Genomic DNA, 16,918 nt, shown 5'->3' with positions numbered 1-16,918 from the left:
CGCAGTCTTTTCGCTGCCAACAATTTGGGCACGATTTACGTCCGCTGGGCTGCAGCCAGCAGCAGCAGGAGGAACAGCAGGAGCAGCGGTAGCAGCAGCAGGAGTCACACCCAGCCACTGCTGGGCCATGTTTATCTAAAGTGCCACGCCTCCTGCTACAACTGCAGCTCTACTTTATTATTGAGTGAGCCATTTTCCATTTGCCATTTTTCCCCCTCTCTCTCTCGCTCGTTTTTTATTCGCTTTTCACTCACCCACAACTTTCGATTCGCTATTTTTTTTCCGCCTCGCAAATAAATGTTCCAAATACTATAAGGACGGCTGGCTCGCAGCGGCGACTGTGCAGCTTGAGGTGAAGGAACTTTGTGCAAGCACTTAAAAAAAAAAATGAAAGAAAAAAAAAAAAAGAAAAAAACTTATTCGTTTGGCTTCTTCTATTGCCTTTTATTTTAGTTTTTATTCACATTTATGTGGTATTAGCGGCAAGAAAAATGATGTGTCTGGCCAAGAGGCGAACGGCCAGCACCTACTAGTTATCCGACCGTAAACCCACACAGCGCCCAGGCTAACCTGAAGTGCAATTCGAATATTCGATTACTTTTATATCGCAGACGCATTGGGGTAAATTGGTTTACTCAAAATGTACGTAGCAGGCAGAAGGAGGCGTGCCAGAGCCAGACTGCAGACTAAAGAATGTGAATTAGGGGAGGTACATACGTATGTATATGAGATATGTAGTATATGTATATACATATATACTATGATTATAAATATACATGTATACATTTGTATGTATATATTATTTCAAACATCCTATGGCTTTACCATCGATAAATATCGATAATTTGAGTATTTCAAATATGAGTATTATATATATTTTTTATCATCATCCTATCGATAAATATCAACAGTTTGGTTGTATTTTTTCAAATATTATTATTATATATATTTTATATCATCATCATATTGCCTTACTATCGGATATATATCGATAATTTGGCTGTATTTTTTCAAATATAATATAATTATTATATATATTTTATATCATCAAGCTATTGCCTGACTATCGATAAATATCGATAGTTTAGCTTCACCTTTTCCAGCGTAACTTGAATATCTATTGCATGCAGAGCATGAGAACACTTTGGATTTTAGATAACACCATCCTTGCCACTACCCAAATTTACAAAAATCGTCTTTCGAATAATAAAGACTCGTTCTATGGTACATAAATATAAATGAAACTTTGATTCAGAAAGTCCTTATATGAAACGCCTTAAATTATCAGAATATAAGCTCTTTGCTTAGTTCGTTGTATTTCCTACTCGACTGAAGCTGCTTTTCTGTAATTATATGGCAATCTATTTATAGAATTGGATATTTATACATGAATTCATAATAATTGCATAACACAGCTCTCGCGTCATGTGCTTGACTTTGAGCAGGAAAAGTCCAACGGATAAAACGATCAATCATGGCAAATCCCTGAGCTGAACACTTTCTGGGCTGGCTCTGGGGAATCGGGGGAATGTGAGTACAAACAGTTGGAGCTGGAGAATAAAAATCAAGTGCAATTTGTAAATTGCTGAAATTTGTGGCTAATATTTCAGTTTTTGCCCCGAGCATTATAGAGATTTGATGACATTTTAAACTATTTGTGGGGCATCAACAGAAACGTAACGTGTTTTGCTGCTCGTCAGAGAAACATTATGTGTGCAACTCTCTCTCTCTCTCTCTCTCTCACTCCCTCTCACTCTGTATGAGTTATGTTGCCGGACAAGATTCGGTGTTTTCTTTACGCAGCCATCGAAATGAAATCTAAAATTCATTACGCATTTTATGGTGAAGGGTAAAGGCAACGCAACTGAGCAGCCGCCCGAGCTCGAGCTCGAACTCGACACGTAACGGCTCAAAGTAATGAGACGCGTGCCTTCAGCAGCCAGCGACCGGCTGAGCTCTGCCAAATGCCATTTATGTCCCAATGGAGAAACGCTCAGCGCGACGACGACGACGACAACGACGGCGACAGTCTGCTGGGCCGAGGCGAGAAAGCGAATGCTTTGGCAGGCTCAGGTTGAGGCGGTGCCCGTGCCCCTGCCCGTGCCCGTTCCATCGTCTTTATCGTCGACGTCGTCGGAGTTGTCTTTGGGGAATAAGATGAATTACATGCTACTTCAGGCAGCTGCCAGCTTAGATGCTGAAAACGCTGATGACGAAGAAGAAGAAGAAGACGACGGCGACGACGACAATTGCAGCGGGCTGGTCTGGTCTCTCTCGGCCCAGCCGGGCCCAGCAGACTCCCTGTTAGCCAGTGAAAGACATGTAGATAAGATGTTACGTATACGCACAAAAAGGTACCAGCAACTAAATCCCCAAGCAAATAGTTTTGCTGCAAGCAACAGAGAGTGAGAAAGGGAGTGAGAGAAGGGGGGAAAGAGAGAGAGAGAGAGAGAGAGGTATTAGAAGGAAGCATGGGCTGTGCGGGAAATCAACCGCACGGAAATCATGTCTACGCATCATTCTTTGTGCGCTATTACTTTAGCAGGAGGCGCTGGCAGCGGGAGGGAGGGGGGAAGGGGGCTGGCAGCAGCACTCTGCACGGCGGGCAGCAAAACTTTTCTCTCTTTTCTTTCATTTTTTCACATATTTCTTCTTTATTTTTTGTTCTTGATGCTGTTGTTGTTGCTGCTCCCTTTCGTTCTTGCTTCTCCCTTTCTTTTTTTTTTTTTTAATTTTTTGTATTGTATTTCGTTTGCAGCACTTGTGTGTGAATTTGCGTGGCTGTGTGGAAATGTGTGATAAGCAGTTTCCGCCTGGGAATAGTCGGGCAGCAACAAAACCCATAGAGAGCGTATATAGTTCTCTTCTGTTCTGTTCTGTTCTGGTGTAGGCTTGGCTTGGCTTGGTTTGGTTTGGCTTGGCTTGGCTTGGCTCGGTTTGCGCCTGCCATTTTCCATTTTCTTTTCATGCAACTGGCCATTTTCCTTTTCATTGGCGTCGCACTGGCGTGGCGAGTGGGAGGATCCTGGTGCCGCCAGCGAATAATACGGAGCGTATATAGTTAACCAACGGCAGGAGGAAGCTGTGGCCACTAATGCAAATATAATGGCAAATGTTTCGGAAATATTTCACAGATAAAATTGATAAAGGCATATATATACTCGCTCCTCGACACTCGTTCGCTATTTCTACCCATCTCTCTCTCTCTCTCTCGCTCTCTCCTCACTCCATTCTCCATTCCTGTACCTACGCCCACGCCCCATTGCCTTTCATGTCTGCTCGCCTGTTCGCCCAGTCCGTTGCCATTGTGCTGCCCAAAATTGGAACGGAAAACTATTTGATGGCATTTGTAGCCCTTGCGCCAATAAAATACAAAAATAAATTTATATTCCAGTGCAAATGATAGTGGGCGTTATGTTTCATTCCCGCATACTTTGATTTTGCATGCGCGCTGCGAGCAAAGGGTTTATTGATTTTGGCCCCCAAATAGAAGACAAAGCCGACTGCGACTGGCTCAATAGACTAAGGCATCGATAAAGACGTTACGAATCGAGGGTTTACCAACTACGTCAACTGCCTTACTTTGCATACAAAATATGTATATACTAGGGTTGTCGAAAATACAACAAAATATCATTATATCAGAATATTTTTTTTGCCCAAATATCGAATATTGTTCAGATAATATATATCGTATATTTGGGTGGAAAGTGAACCAAGCGAAAAGTACAAAAGTACTTTAAAAATGGAACATCCAAATGTAATTTGTGCCGTAAATAAGAAAAACAAGTGCCTAACACATCAAATATGGCGTCACATATGAAAAAAAAAAAAAAAAAAAAAAAAAACAAAACAAAAAAAACAAAAATAGACTATGAGTACCGAGTATTGGAGTTAAGCGGCCTTTATCAAGCAAAGAAAAAATACCTTTTCTTATTCTTGATTTATTTTTATTATTAATATATATTTTTTTTTTTGTTTTTTTCTTTTTATGTTTTTTTTTTTTGGTTTTTTTTTTTTTTGGAGATTATAAATTTATGGTGGGAAAAAAAAACAGAAAAATATTAATGTCGATATTTTTAAAGTTATATATCAAATCGATAATATATCATATCATATCGATATTTTTTTAATCTAAAAATATCATATTCATATTTTTTAAAACTGAAAATATCATATTGATATTTTTAAAAACTCTAAATATCATCAATTCGATCCTAGTATGCGCCCTTAATCATAAAACTTCACGGAATAATATTTATATAAAATTGTGTTACTTGTTTCAGGATTTTAGCTAGAATGATATAGAAAGTATTCAACATGAACAGGAGTAAGAAAGAGAGACAGAGAGAGAGAGATATTACCCCATCTTTTCCAAGTAAGTTTCTAATAATTTTAATCACATCTATTAGCTGTTTCATCCTTTAGACTCCGCATATGTAAATTTCCACAAATATGCGTAAATCAAGCAAAATCTGTTAAGCACCCCTCGCCATCGCCTTGCCGCCCCCTTCCCATGAATGCCTCAAGTTTTTGGATAATTTATTTGTTTGTGTTTACGCTCAGCCCGGCTTTGAGCTACTTAAGTAATCGAAATAAATAAGCACAAATAGTTGAGCAGCAGTTGAGGCATGGCCTATTGCGTTGCCAAATACTCGTGTTTGCCGAATACTTTGGACTATTCTTTATGGCCCGACCCGAATGCGGAGCTTGGCCAAATCTAATACGAAATTCCATTACAATTATCAACATTTTATTTAAGTCGAATAATTTGAAAAGCAGCAAACGAGTTGAGCGTTCGCCTTCTTTCTCTCTCTCTCTCTCTCTCTCTCTCTCTCTCTCTCTGTCTCGCTCTATTTAGCCCTTTCGGCCACATTCCCGGCAAGACTATCCGCTGGTCCGTGATGCGACGCGGCAAATGTATCATAAATTTTCATGTTGCTCTAGCTGTTGCTCCAAAAATACGAAATGCGATTTTCTATTGTGTTTTTGGCGAGTGGGCGGGTCGGTTGAAACTGCCATGAAACTGGCATAAAATGCGAAACCCAAGACAGAATCCGTCCCAAACTGTAGTTGCTCCTGCTCCTGCTGCTGCTGTTGCTGTTGCTGCTGCTGAGGCAGCAATTTGTGTGTCCAGCCATAAAGCAGCAACACACGCGAAGCAAACGCTCCGAGAGGCAGAGTAAAAAAAAAAAAAAAAAAAACAAAAAATGAAACGAAAAAATGCAATACAATTTCATTTTATGCAAGAAACAAGGACTGGACAGGAACTGAAGCAACTGGAGGAGCTGGAGTGAAGAGCAGCAGTTGGACGGCTGGCAGAGGGAGCTGCGCAAGAGGTGGGCGGGTGGGTAGTGGCAGTCGGAGGCAGGCAGCAACATCTTTATGGTGAAAAATTTGTAATTCCCATTAGAATTGCGCTTCGCCTTTCTGGGCTGAAGTCGCTCCTCCTCTGCCTCCTGCCTGCTGCCACAGCCCCACCGAGCCCGTTTGCATTGCAGATAAGTTGGCATGAGATGAAATGAAACCAAACCAAGGCACCAGAGTCGAGCGAAATGCGGCGAACTGGCAGTAAGTAGGGAAGTGTATCTCACACACACACACACACACACATACACAAATATAAATAAATAAATAACAAAAAGCTTGCAAGGACATGAAAGCAATAAAAGCATAAAATGCGCAGCTCAAATTAGATAAACAAAAAATGGCAGTAGACGAAAGAACGCGTCAAATTAAAGTCAAACACAAAGGCAGCTGCAGCACATACCAGGCAGAAGGAGCACACACACACACACACACACACAGCGAAATAGAAGGTGGGTGCAAGGTGAGAGAGCGTGAGGAAATTCCTGGGTTACATAAGTAGAGACACGTTAACTGTAGCAGATACAGATGTAGCGGCTACAGAAGAAGATACAAATACAAGTTGAGAAAACGATGGAGATATACAGATATAGAGAAAGATACAGAAACAATTTCTGATTGCAGATACAGATAGAGGGTAATGGGATAGAAGTGTTGATGTAGATTTCTATAATTATATATAAATAGCAGATATAGATAGTAATACTGAAAGAGATACTGATCCACAGATACAGATACAGATAATATTTACATATTGATACATTTACATAAAGATACAGATACTGAATGAATATAGAGAAATATGTACTGATATGGATAGAGAGTTTGAAGTATATAATGATATACATGAAGAGCTCATCAAGATTCAGATACAGATAGATATAGAGATTTAAATAAAGATACAGATAATATTTACATATTGATATATACATAATATATATATATATATATATATATATATATATATATATACTGAATTTGTTGCAGATACAAGTAGATAGCGAAGTAGAGAAATAGATCTGTATATAGAGATAGATAGAGAAATTGAGGAAGGTACTAGTGTATATGAAGAGCACATCAAGATACAGATACAGATAGATAGAGAGATTTAGATACAGATGTAGATATAGATGGAGGTACATATTTTGAGATAATTTTTGATATAGATATCACTGTAGATGTAAATACACAAACAGAGATACAATGGCATTTTTTTATATGTTAGATAGATATTGCTATAGACAGATAAACAAATCAGATACAGATGCTGATATTGGGAGAGATTCAGAAATAAAGATACAAATACAAAAGTATATATCTAACATATAGCGAATGCCATTATATCTCTGTATCTTTTTCTACTTGAATCTACATTGATATCTATATCAGCTGGAAAAAAAATCTCAGATATTATTATAAAAAGAGATACAGAAGATAAGAGAGAAGATACAAATGTATAAATTGATGTAGATACAGAGTGTAGCTATAAAGATATTTCAATATAAATAGATAATGTCAGAATGTGATATGAATAGAGATATATGTATGTATATATATATAGATACTTATAAAGATAGAGAAATGTATAGACGGACAGATACATATTATTTCAATTACAGATTAAGATGCAGATAAAGATAGATAAGCAGATTTGGGTACTAACAATGTAGATACAAGTAAATATATATATACAGAGAATGGAATCACAGAAACACATATTTTAATAACTATTGATAAAGAGATACAGCTATAACAAAATGCTATTCAGATACTGGCTACCGATACGGATTTCAGATACTGGCGAGCACAAAGATGCGAAACTGTATCCTGATACATTCCCATTATTATGAAAATGATATTTCTGTCGGCCATTTTAAAGCCGCTTTAGCTGGTCCAAATGCAACTTTTTCTGTAAGCCTCTGTCTGCTGCGCTGGTGCAAGGCAAGGCGAGGCGCGGCGAGGTGAGGTGAGGTGAGGTGAGGCGAGGCTGGCTGATGCCTGTAGCGCATTGGCTGTGCTGCAGCTTAAAATAAATGACTTCTCGTTCCGTTCCGTTCCGTTCGAGGGGCGTACGGCGCAGACAATCGACTGCTGTTACTGGCCGCATTTCTCCATTTGCAACTACAACAACTTTTTTTTTCCCACTTGCTTTCAGTATTTGGTGGAAATGAAGTTTACGCGTGCTGACGCGGCTAATGGTAATGGCCGTCAGTCAGCCCGTGGGGTAAGTCAGTTACAGAGTCCCACACACACACACACACACACACACATACTGATGCACAGGCTAACATATAGGATTAGAATCATGTGTGTGATGAGTGCAAGCGGAAGGTGCTGCTGCTGCTCCTCCTGCTGCTGCGGCTGCTGCTGCTACTCCTGCTGCTTCAGTGCGTAAGACGAAGGCTGCATCGAAGCGCTTCCTGCACTTCTGCAACAGCGCAAAAAAAAGAAGCAATTACAGAAAAAAATAACAAGAAATGCTTTTGCAAGACTTTGCACTTTGCACTTTGCAGCGGCAGCTAGAATAAAACCAGGCTAGAGGAAGCCGCAGCACACACACCCACACACACACACAGCCAGCCCGCCCAGCCATCAACGTGCAACGACTTGCTCTGTAAATTCCACTTGGCTCTTCCGTTTTGTATCTTTTCGTTTCGGTATGTTAACCGTTTCGTTTCTAGTTTCGCTGCTGTTCTGCTCCGCTTTGCTCTGTTCTGTTCGGTTCTTTGGCAGCATAATTTAGGACAAGTTAATAAGTGGCCCGTTCACTTTAGCACAGCTCGAGAGCCACACACACACACTCACACACACACTTAGACTTTTGCCGTTGCTGTTCTTTTAATTAGCGCAAACTCCTCCAAACTCTAAACGACACCAAAAACCCCAATAAATAGCACTTTTTTCTCATGCTCTCTCTCTCTCTCTCTCTCTCTCTCTCTCTCTCTCTCTCTTGGACAAATAAAATTTTCATAATGGACTGCACTTGAGTCGAGTTGCTAGCTGAAATCATCAGGAACTGGTCAAATTGCCAATCAATGCACTCGTCTGCAAAAAAAAAAGTAGGAAAAAAAATAATAAAAAATAAAAAAGAATCGAACACGCCGGGCCACGTCGGACGCAGAACATGAAACACTTAGCTGGCAATCAATTAAAGTGACGTTAGAGTTCGCAGTTGCTGCTGCTTGCAGCTGCTATGTCGGCTTAAAGGAAGCACTGCAAATGATACAAATTTCAGAGAAGGAAAATATTTGAAAACTTGAAAATGAATTTGAGCTCAAACAAAGTGTAGGCAGAAATTGAAAGAGATTGAAATTCAGAACTTATGATAAGCCAAATGGGAGTTCAAGAGATTATGGCTTAGCTCAGAAAGTTTCGTCATTGAAGCCACTTTAGATTCGATTTTTGATAGAGACGGAAATGCAATTCCAAGCAGGAAATATATCTGCCTCTGACGACCCATTTCAATTGATTTACTTAAGAATTATCTTAAGTTTACATTACCTAAGCAACAATTCTATTGATGTAACATATTCTATTTAACAGAGTGTTAACATGTTAGTGCTAACATAGCTCAGGACTTTTCTTTATTGAGCTTTGATTTGATATATGATATATCAATATAAATTGAACATGTTACTAATCTATTCAAGACTCACTTGAACAAATTAAAAGTCTAATTAACATTGCATACGCCTTAACAGAATGTTAACATATTAGCCTGATGCATGGCTAACAGAAATACTGGTCTGCCTTAACATAGGGCAGTGATTCTATATAATAAGGTGCCAAAAGCCCTATCATTTTTCCTTTTTTTAATTTTTTATTTTTTGTAATTATTATTATTACAATTATAATTATTATAATAATAATTATTATTATTATTATTATTATTTTTTTTTTTTTTTTTTTTTTTTTTTTTTTAATAACATATATATTCATATATGCTTATTAATATATTAAAGATTATTTCGGGATTTGCACTAGGTCTGCGTCTAAAATATTCAATTACTCTGTGAGAGTCAACATCTAGCTGAATCGGGTTTTTTCGGCTTGCGAGTCATGTCGTAATGCAATTGCCTGATAAATGATGTAGATGTTGGCCTGGCAGCTTGAAGAAAATGCATGCATATATTTAATACCCTAACGCTGACTCAGAGTGCAGCAGCAGGGTAGATTGCTTTAGTTAACATTTATGTGACACACATTAGGAATTTATATACGTTTTACTAGACTAACGCCTGTCTGTCCGCCTGTGCGTGCCTCAGTCTTTTACTATCCCTAGATCCATTTATAGCACTCCCAGCTGTATTATCAAATAGCGTAAGCACAGTATCTGCTAGTCGTGCATACCCAAGCAGAGTGACTCGCTCTGTTACTCTTGTTGTTGCAGCCGCTGCCGTTTGCATGGATGGCAGCTGTTGCCCGTTTTTTACCTACTATTTTTTCTGATTTCTTGTGACGAGCTTGTAAAATGAAAAACGTTTCTCGTTTGCTGGGAAATCAAAAAAAAAAAAGGAAGAGGAAGAAAATTAAATAATATCGCACATTTGCTTGCGGAAATCAATTCGATTTCTTATTCAACATTTTGATTAATGCAACCAGCCGGCGCAACGGCAACTGCGATTGCAGTTCGAATGCGAAATGCAAAGTGCAAAATGACTCTGACAGACAGCGAGACACACGCACACTACGACACACACTTATACACACTTACATATATTGATTTGGACAGAGACATGGACATGCACATGGATGTGAATGTGGATGTGGATGTGACTATTGCAAAATGGTCTGGCACGAGTGGCCGCAGTGGCAACGACTCTGGCATCCACTTGACACGTGCTTAAACGCACACTCGAAGCGCCCCGGCGGGGTTAGACGGGGGCTACGTGGCGGTCGGGCGGGTCCAGTGGGTCCCACTGCAGTCGCTGCTGCAGGTAGCCAGCCAACTGCAAAGCTCACAATTTACGGCCACTTCAATCGCTGCCGCAGCCAATATGTTGTCAAATAATATTTACATTATGTGGCGTCTCCTGAATGGCCAACAACTCCGTGCCACAATATGCGCTGCATGTTGTTTGCCCACAGTTCATTTCTGAGTCATGTAGCAGTTGCGCCTGCCTGCGTTCGTTTTGGGCTCCGGCCCAAAATGCGCCCAGAACACTTTATTGCCACAGCCGCCGTTTGGGAATTGAACTCAAGATTGCTAAATGTTGATGGAAAAAGAAATTGCATAACTGAAGGAAACCAGACTTAGACAGACTTCGATAGTAATAATGTCCATGAAACTGCTATGGATACATAGATATAGAATGCTATGGTAGATAAATAATGATGATGATGAGTTGGCTATAGACATACAGATTTCAATTACAATCCGATTATCTACTCAGATCTGCATTTGCATCTGTATCTGTATCTGTATCTGTATCTGTATCTGTATCTGTATCTGTATCTGTATCTGTATCTGTATCTGTATCTGTATCTTGTATCTGTATTCTGTATCTGTATCTGTATCTGTATCTGTATCTGTATCTGTATCTGTATCTGTATCTGTATCTGTATCTGTATCTGTATCTGTATCTGTATCTGTATCTGTATCGTATCTGTATCTGTATCTGTATCTGTATCTGTATCTGTATCTGTATCTGTATCTGTATCTGTATCTGTATATCTGTATCTGTATCTGTATCTGTATCTGTATCTGTATCTGTATCTGTATCTGTATCTGTATCTGTATCTGTATCTGTATCTGTATCTGTATCTGTATCTGTATCTGTATCTGTATCTGTATCTGTATCTGTATCTGTATCTGTATCTGTATCTGTATCTGTATCTGTATCTGTATCTGTATCTGTATCTGTATCTGTATCTGTATCTGTATCTGTATCTGTATCTGTATCTGTATCTGTATCTGTATCTGTATCTGTATCTGTATCTGTATCTGTATCTGTATCTGTATCTGTATCTGTATCTGTATCTGTATCTGTATCTGTATCTGTATCTGTATCTGTATCTGTATCTGTATCTGTATCTGTATCTGTATCTGTATCTGTATCTGTATCTGTATCTGTATCTGTATCTGTATCTGTATCTGTATCTGTACTGTTATCTGTATCTGTATCTGTATCTGTATCTGTATCTGTATCTGTATCTGTATCTGTATCTGTATCTGTATCTGTATCTGTATCTGTATCTGTATCTGTATCTGTATCTGTATCTGTATCTGTATTTGTATCTATATACTTTCCTCTTTAGTCCTTCACAAAACTCTAATAGCAGTGAGTTAAATAAGCTTTATATACCAAATTCCGGTTGCAAATATGAATTCAGAATTTCTATGGATACACGCTACTTGTAAACAGTTTAATCATAATTGATAAAACATTCAACTTAAAACTGCAAAAATATGAAAACTAACCAAGTGAACTGCAGCTACCTCGATGACCTGCGATTTGAGCACTTGATGAAGTGAGCTCGCATGCCTCATCGAGATGGCGAGCTCTCTATTAAATAATGGACCTATTGATTCCCGATTCAATTTTGCTCGCCTGGAAATGCGAGGCTTTGAAGTTGGCTCTGGCCTGGATTCGAGCCCATTTGCTGGCAATTGATTGCGCTCAGCATGTTTGGTTGGCATTGCACCCCGTTGATTGCCTGGCCTAGCATCATTTTTTCGTTTCCGTTTCTTTTTTATCTCTTTTAGCTGCTGCTGCTCATCGAGTGCCAAGTTTCAAATTACACGCCCTGTCTGTCATAGGCGCTGCGCACCAATTTCCCCAAAACTAAATAAAAATGAGAAATACAAGAGAAATCTTGTTAAGCTGTAGTTCAGGCTTGAACGACTGGCAGCTATGCTGTAGATGCGCAACTGTGGTGTGTATAAGAAAATATGCGAGACGGTCGACTGTCTAGGAAATCGATAGAGATATCGATAAGCATTAGGAAAGCAGTCGGGCTTGAAGGAATTGCACTCATATTGTTAATTGGAGACTAGAAATGACATTGCAAATATTTGCCTTGAGTGAGTGCTGAATATCAAGGAAGTCGATAAAGATATCGATAAATTTTAAGAAAGATGCCGGGCTGGAAGGACTTGCATTTATATTGTAAAAGAGATGAGACGAAAATATTTACCATGAGTGAGTGCTGAATATCAAGGAAATCGATAAAGTTATCGATGGATTTTTAGTAAATATCGCAACAGCGCTCAGTGCTGCAGTTGTTCATATAGGGATGGTAGGTACATATACATATACACACATATATATACATATACATACATATACATATATATGCATTCCGATAAATATATCGATAACTATGGCATATCCTGCACGTGTGTGTGTGTAGGGTATGTGGAAGGTAGTCAAGCACATATATAGACATCGTACTTATATAACATATATCTATCGACGAAAAACTTTGGAGCGTAACACATTTGCAACGGCGACGGATGACGGCGTTCAATCTGTCTTGTCATGCCGTCTGGTTATCAGCCATTGCCAGTTTTTTTTTTTTTCTTTTTTTTTTCGATTTTTTTTCCTTCTTTTCTTTTGACTGCCCCTTTTTCTGAAATAATTTTCAACTGTCCATTAATTTCTTCATTTTGCTGCTAGAGCTGCGAGCCGAATCGCAAATATTTATATGTATTTAATATGAAAAGAGGGGATACACACATACACACACACACACACACACATACACATAGATGCAGGCACACCCACATAGATAAACAATGATATCTAAGGCTATTTACGGCCGTCAATAAGCCCCGCTCTGCAGCCGAGCACCGAGAAGCGCGTCATCCTACACAATAGCCGCACGAAAATATGGCCAAAAGCCCGTAAAAGATACTATTCATAAAGCAAGCCCCGAGACGTTTGCCAGCCCAAGACAAAGTTGAGCCCAAGACAAAGTTGGACAAGGCACTTGGCAGCAAAACGTTTTATAGATAGCAAAATCACGCAACACTCAAATGCTCAAATAACTAGATACGCCGCAAACTAAGAAAGGCCAACGCACACACACACACACACACACAAACACACGCACACATGTCACACATGGCCTGGGAAAACTGTGAAAAGTTTTGTGCTGGTCTCGAGTTGTTTTCGTTGTTGTTGTTTGCATTTTGTCAGATGGCATAAATTAGATACGTGCCGCCGTCCAGGACACATTGTGAGCTGTGTATGTCCGTGTGCGTGTCCGTGTCCGTGTTTGTGTCTGTTCTTTTGGCCGCTTTTTAAAAATAGCTCAGATTATGCTGCCGCTGGATGCCCCGCCGCCTCGCCCCGGTCGTGCCAACGGCCAGACGATTCGAACTGTCGTGGCATAAATCATAATCAGCCTTCTTGCAATTCGGCAACAACTGCTAATGGCTGCCCGCATGGGGTAGATGCGCCCCGGAGGGGTTGCCAAATGTTTGCCGCACAACTGTAGCTAACCGTGGGTGGCCCGGGTTGGCTAGGTGATTGGGTGGCTCAGTGGTTCGGCAATTGGTTCGGGCGGTTCGCTGGCGGCGTGTTGTGTCAACATACCACGCCATATTTGCTTTCATCTTTAGCGGCAACGGCAAATTGAAGTCGGCCTCTCACAGGCCGGGCAAACATTTTTTGATGAAGTCATTTGAAGTTTTGTGCAAGCCGTCGAAAATGGCCCTGAGAGCCGGGCATTTTGGCCAAGCAAACAAAACCTAACGAAACGAAACGAAAAGTTTTCGCGCGCCAACTGTAAATGGGTGAGCAAACTATGACCACACGCAAAAAAAAAAAAAAAGACTACACAAAACATTCTCAAATGTCTCTCTCTCTCTCTCTCTTTCTCTCTCTATCCACACTCCAACCAGCTTTTATTAACTGCTTGCAAAGCGCACTCCAACTGCACATATAAATTGTTTAACTTTAACGTTGACTTCACATTTCTGATTTATGAAAATATCCAGAACTGAAGCGAAATCTGACAAACTTCAAAGTAAATATTGCCAGTGGAGAATAGTTTACCAAAGTTGACTTTCTCTCGGCTTCACTCCATATTTTTTATAATTATAACAAGCTGAAGTATGATTACAGAAAAATGAAAGTTTATCCTCAACCATAGCTGATATAAACTTCGGACGCTGATCTTATTTATAAAGCTCTATTTAGATATTTTAGTATAGAGCATAGAGTGAGTTGTAAAACTGTTTTTAATTGGCAGATGAAGGCGTGACAAACTTTGTAAAGTATTAACTTTCTTCATCAGAACGACAAGTTGAGGCATGAATATTCAATTGAAAGTTCATATGAACGCCGAGATCTCATAAGCTACTAGAGCTAATGAGCTAAAATTTTAAATGTATTCCCACATATGTAAAACACATTAGAATCATAAAATAATTTTTCGATATCTCTCGCCATTTCCATAATATCGATAAGAAACGATAAGTTGTATTTCGTTTTTTTAACGTAACTTGAATACCGTTAAGTCAGATCGGATTCACTCTGTAGGGTTGTATATTGCATGCAGTTATTATGTTTATTTTGAGTTACAGATTTCTCTTCCAATAGGAAAGTAGATAAAAAGACAGAGACTTGCTCTTACCAAATACACTCACATAGATGACATTATAATGCTCTAAAATTAGATTTAAGAAGTACGTACAAGAAGAAATATTATACGACAATTAATGAACCATAGTAAAGCCCATTAAGCAGAGCGTGAGCCTCTGTTTGCACGTACTACAGTAGTTTAGAGTGATTGAAATATCAGATCATTGCAGAGTTCGGGGTGTCTACTAGTTGGGCAGCCCCGACTGAGTATTTTTAATTGCCATATTATTATATTATATTATTATATTCTTAACGTATTTAGCTATTATCTCTTTTTTACAATTAAAAGTTATAAATGAATTAATTATTCCACCCAATTTGAGCCCAGCTGAGGGCACTTTTGGCCTGCTCCAAATGCACTGCGCTAATGATACAAAAGAAACGAAATGAAAATCCTGCTGCTAATGATGAAAATTCAATTGGCGCAAGCTGTAAACTGTAATATGGAGCAGCAGCATCATTTTTATCAAATTATCAGTGACACCGAGCGACCAGCCACACGCAGGGCCCGAGCCACGCGGGATGTGCGCACAGTGTGTTCATCTTTCCGTTGGCACAGTTTAAGCCATTTTCATTTCTGGTCGACGCTGACGCCGACGCCGACGCTGACGCTGACGCTGACGATGACGACGGCAGAAAATGTCGGTCACTTGCGGTTAAAAGCCAAGCCCACCTACCGACACCGACACCATCACGACCCTCTATGGACCACCTCGCGCTCGCCTCCTGCCCGCCCGACCTCTGCTGCTGCTGCTGCCAGCGTTGTGAGCAAACTGCGAATAGTGCAAATAGCGAGGAAAATTACCTAATGCGCATTTTCTTATTACAGAAATGTGCATAAGAAAATGAACGTAATGAAAAAAAAAAAAAAAAAAATACGAAAAAAAGAAGAAACACTCAGTGCTTAACGTTAGACCAGCTGGAGCAAGACTAAAGAGCGCATACTCTATAAAGGAGATAACTAAAGTGGTGAGTGATCTGAACAGGAAATTGTTTAGAATATAATACGAAATATTATAATAGTCGCTGATATATAGATATGAATATTATTTAATAGAATATTTTTATTTATTGATTTATTTGATTTTTTTTTTATTTATTTATTTTATTAAATTTGGTATTTTTATTTAATTTAATTTTTTTCTAATTTGATTTATTTTTTATTATTAAATTTTGCATTTTATTTAATTTCATTTATTTTATTTTTTTATTTATTTGTTTTTTTTTTTTTTAATTTTTATTTATTTTTAATAATTAAATTTGGCATTTTAATTTTTTTTTTTTTTTTTTTATTATTTTTTATTTATTTATTTATTTATTTTTTTTAATTTTTATTTCGTATTTTTATATATAGATATACATATAGCTGCTTATAGATAATATAATATAAACTTCAACAGAAACTCTTATATAGCTCTTGGTTAGTGTATTCAGTGCTCAAAAATCAGAGCAGAAAAATTACCGAGCAACGGTAGAGCTAGGGAGAGCTTAAGCGAGTACCGACTCTGAGATGGCTGAGTAGTGGCAACAAAAAAAAAAAAAAAAAGAAGACAATAAAATAAGGAAACAGAAAAAAACAAGCAGGAAAAAAATGTAAATGCAAATGACGCAAAATAAAATGTATGAAATTGAAAATGAGAACGAAAACTGAAAATGGGCAGGACACACTGAGCCAAGGCAGGCGCCAGATGACAGCTGTTAGCTGAGGTTGAAGCTGTGCATTACAAAAAAAAAAAGAAACAACAACAACAAAAAAGTGGAAGAGCGCAGAAAATGAAAAATAATTAGCGCAATTAATGACCACGTAATTAGAGCTTGAAATCTGCAAGCAGGCGGCAGCCAATTGGCTAGCTGCTCTGCCGCACAATCTGTGTGTGTGTGTGTGTTCACTCACACCACTACTCGCATTACCTTTTAGCAACTGTGGTCATCTCTGATAAATCTATCGGCCAGTGAGCAGC

At 38.8% G+C, this 16,918-nt stretch overlaps 1 protein-coding gene across 27 annotated transcripts in view; it reads right to left on the bottom strand.

Annotated features, from left to right (window-relative positions):
* Positions 1-16,918, bottom strand: part of shakB (Innexin family member shaking B) — a 202,736-nt gene that overhangs the window by 134,513 nt on the left and 51,305 nt on the right. The window lies entirely within an intron of this gene.

The sequence above is a fragment of the Drosophila arizonae genome, chromosome X (assembly GCF_054131065.1).
Source record: "Drosophila arizonae isolate 15081-1271.41 chromosome X, UAZ_ARI_1.0, whole genome shotgun sequence".
Taxonomy (NCBI): Eukaryota; Metazoa; Arthropoda; class Insecta; order Diptera; family Drosophilidae; genus Drosophila; species Drosophila arizonae.
Note: the sequence above shows the minus strand (reverse complement) of the source record. Positions and strands in the feature narration are given on the sequence as shown.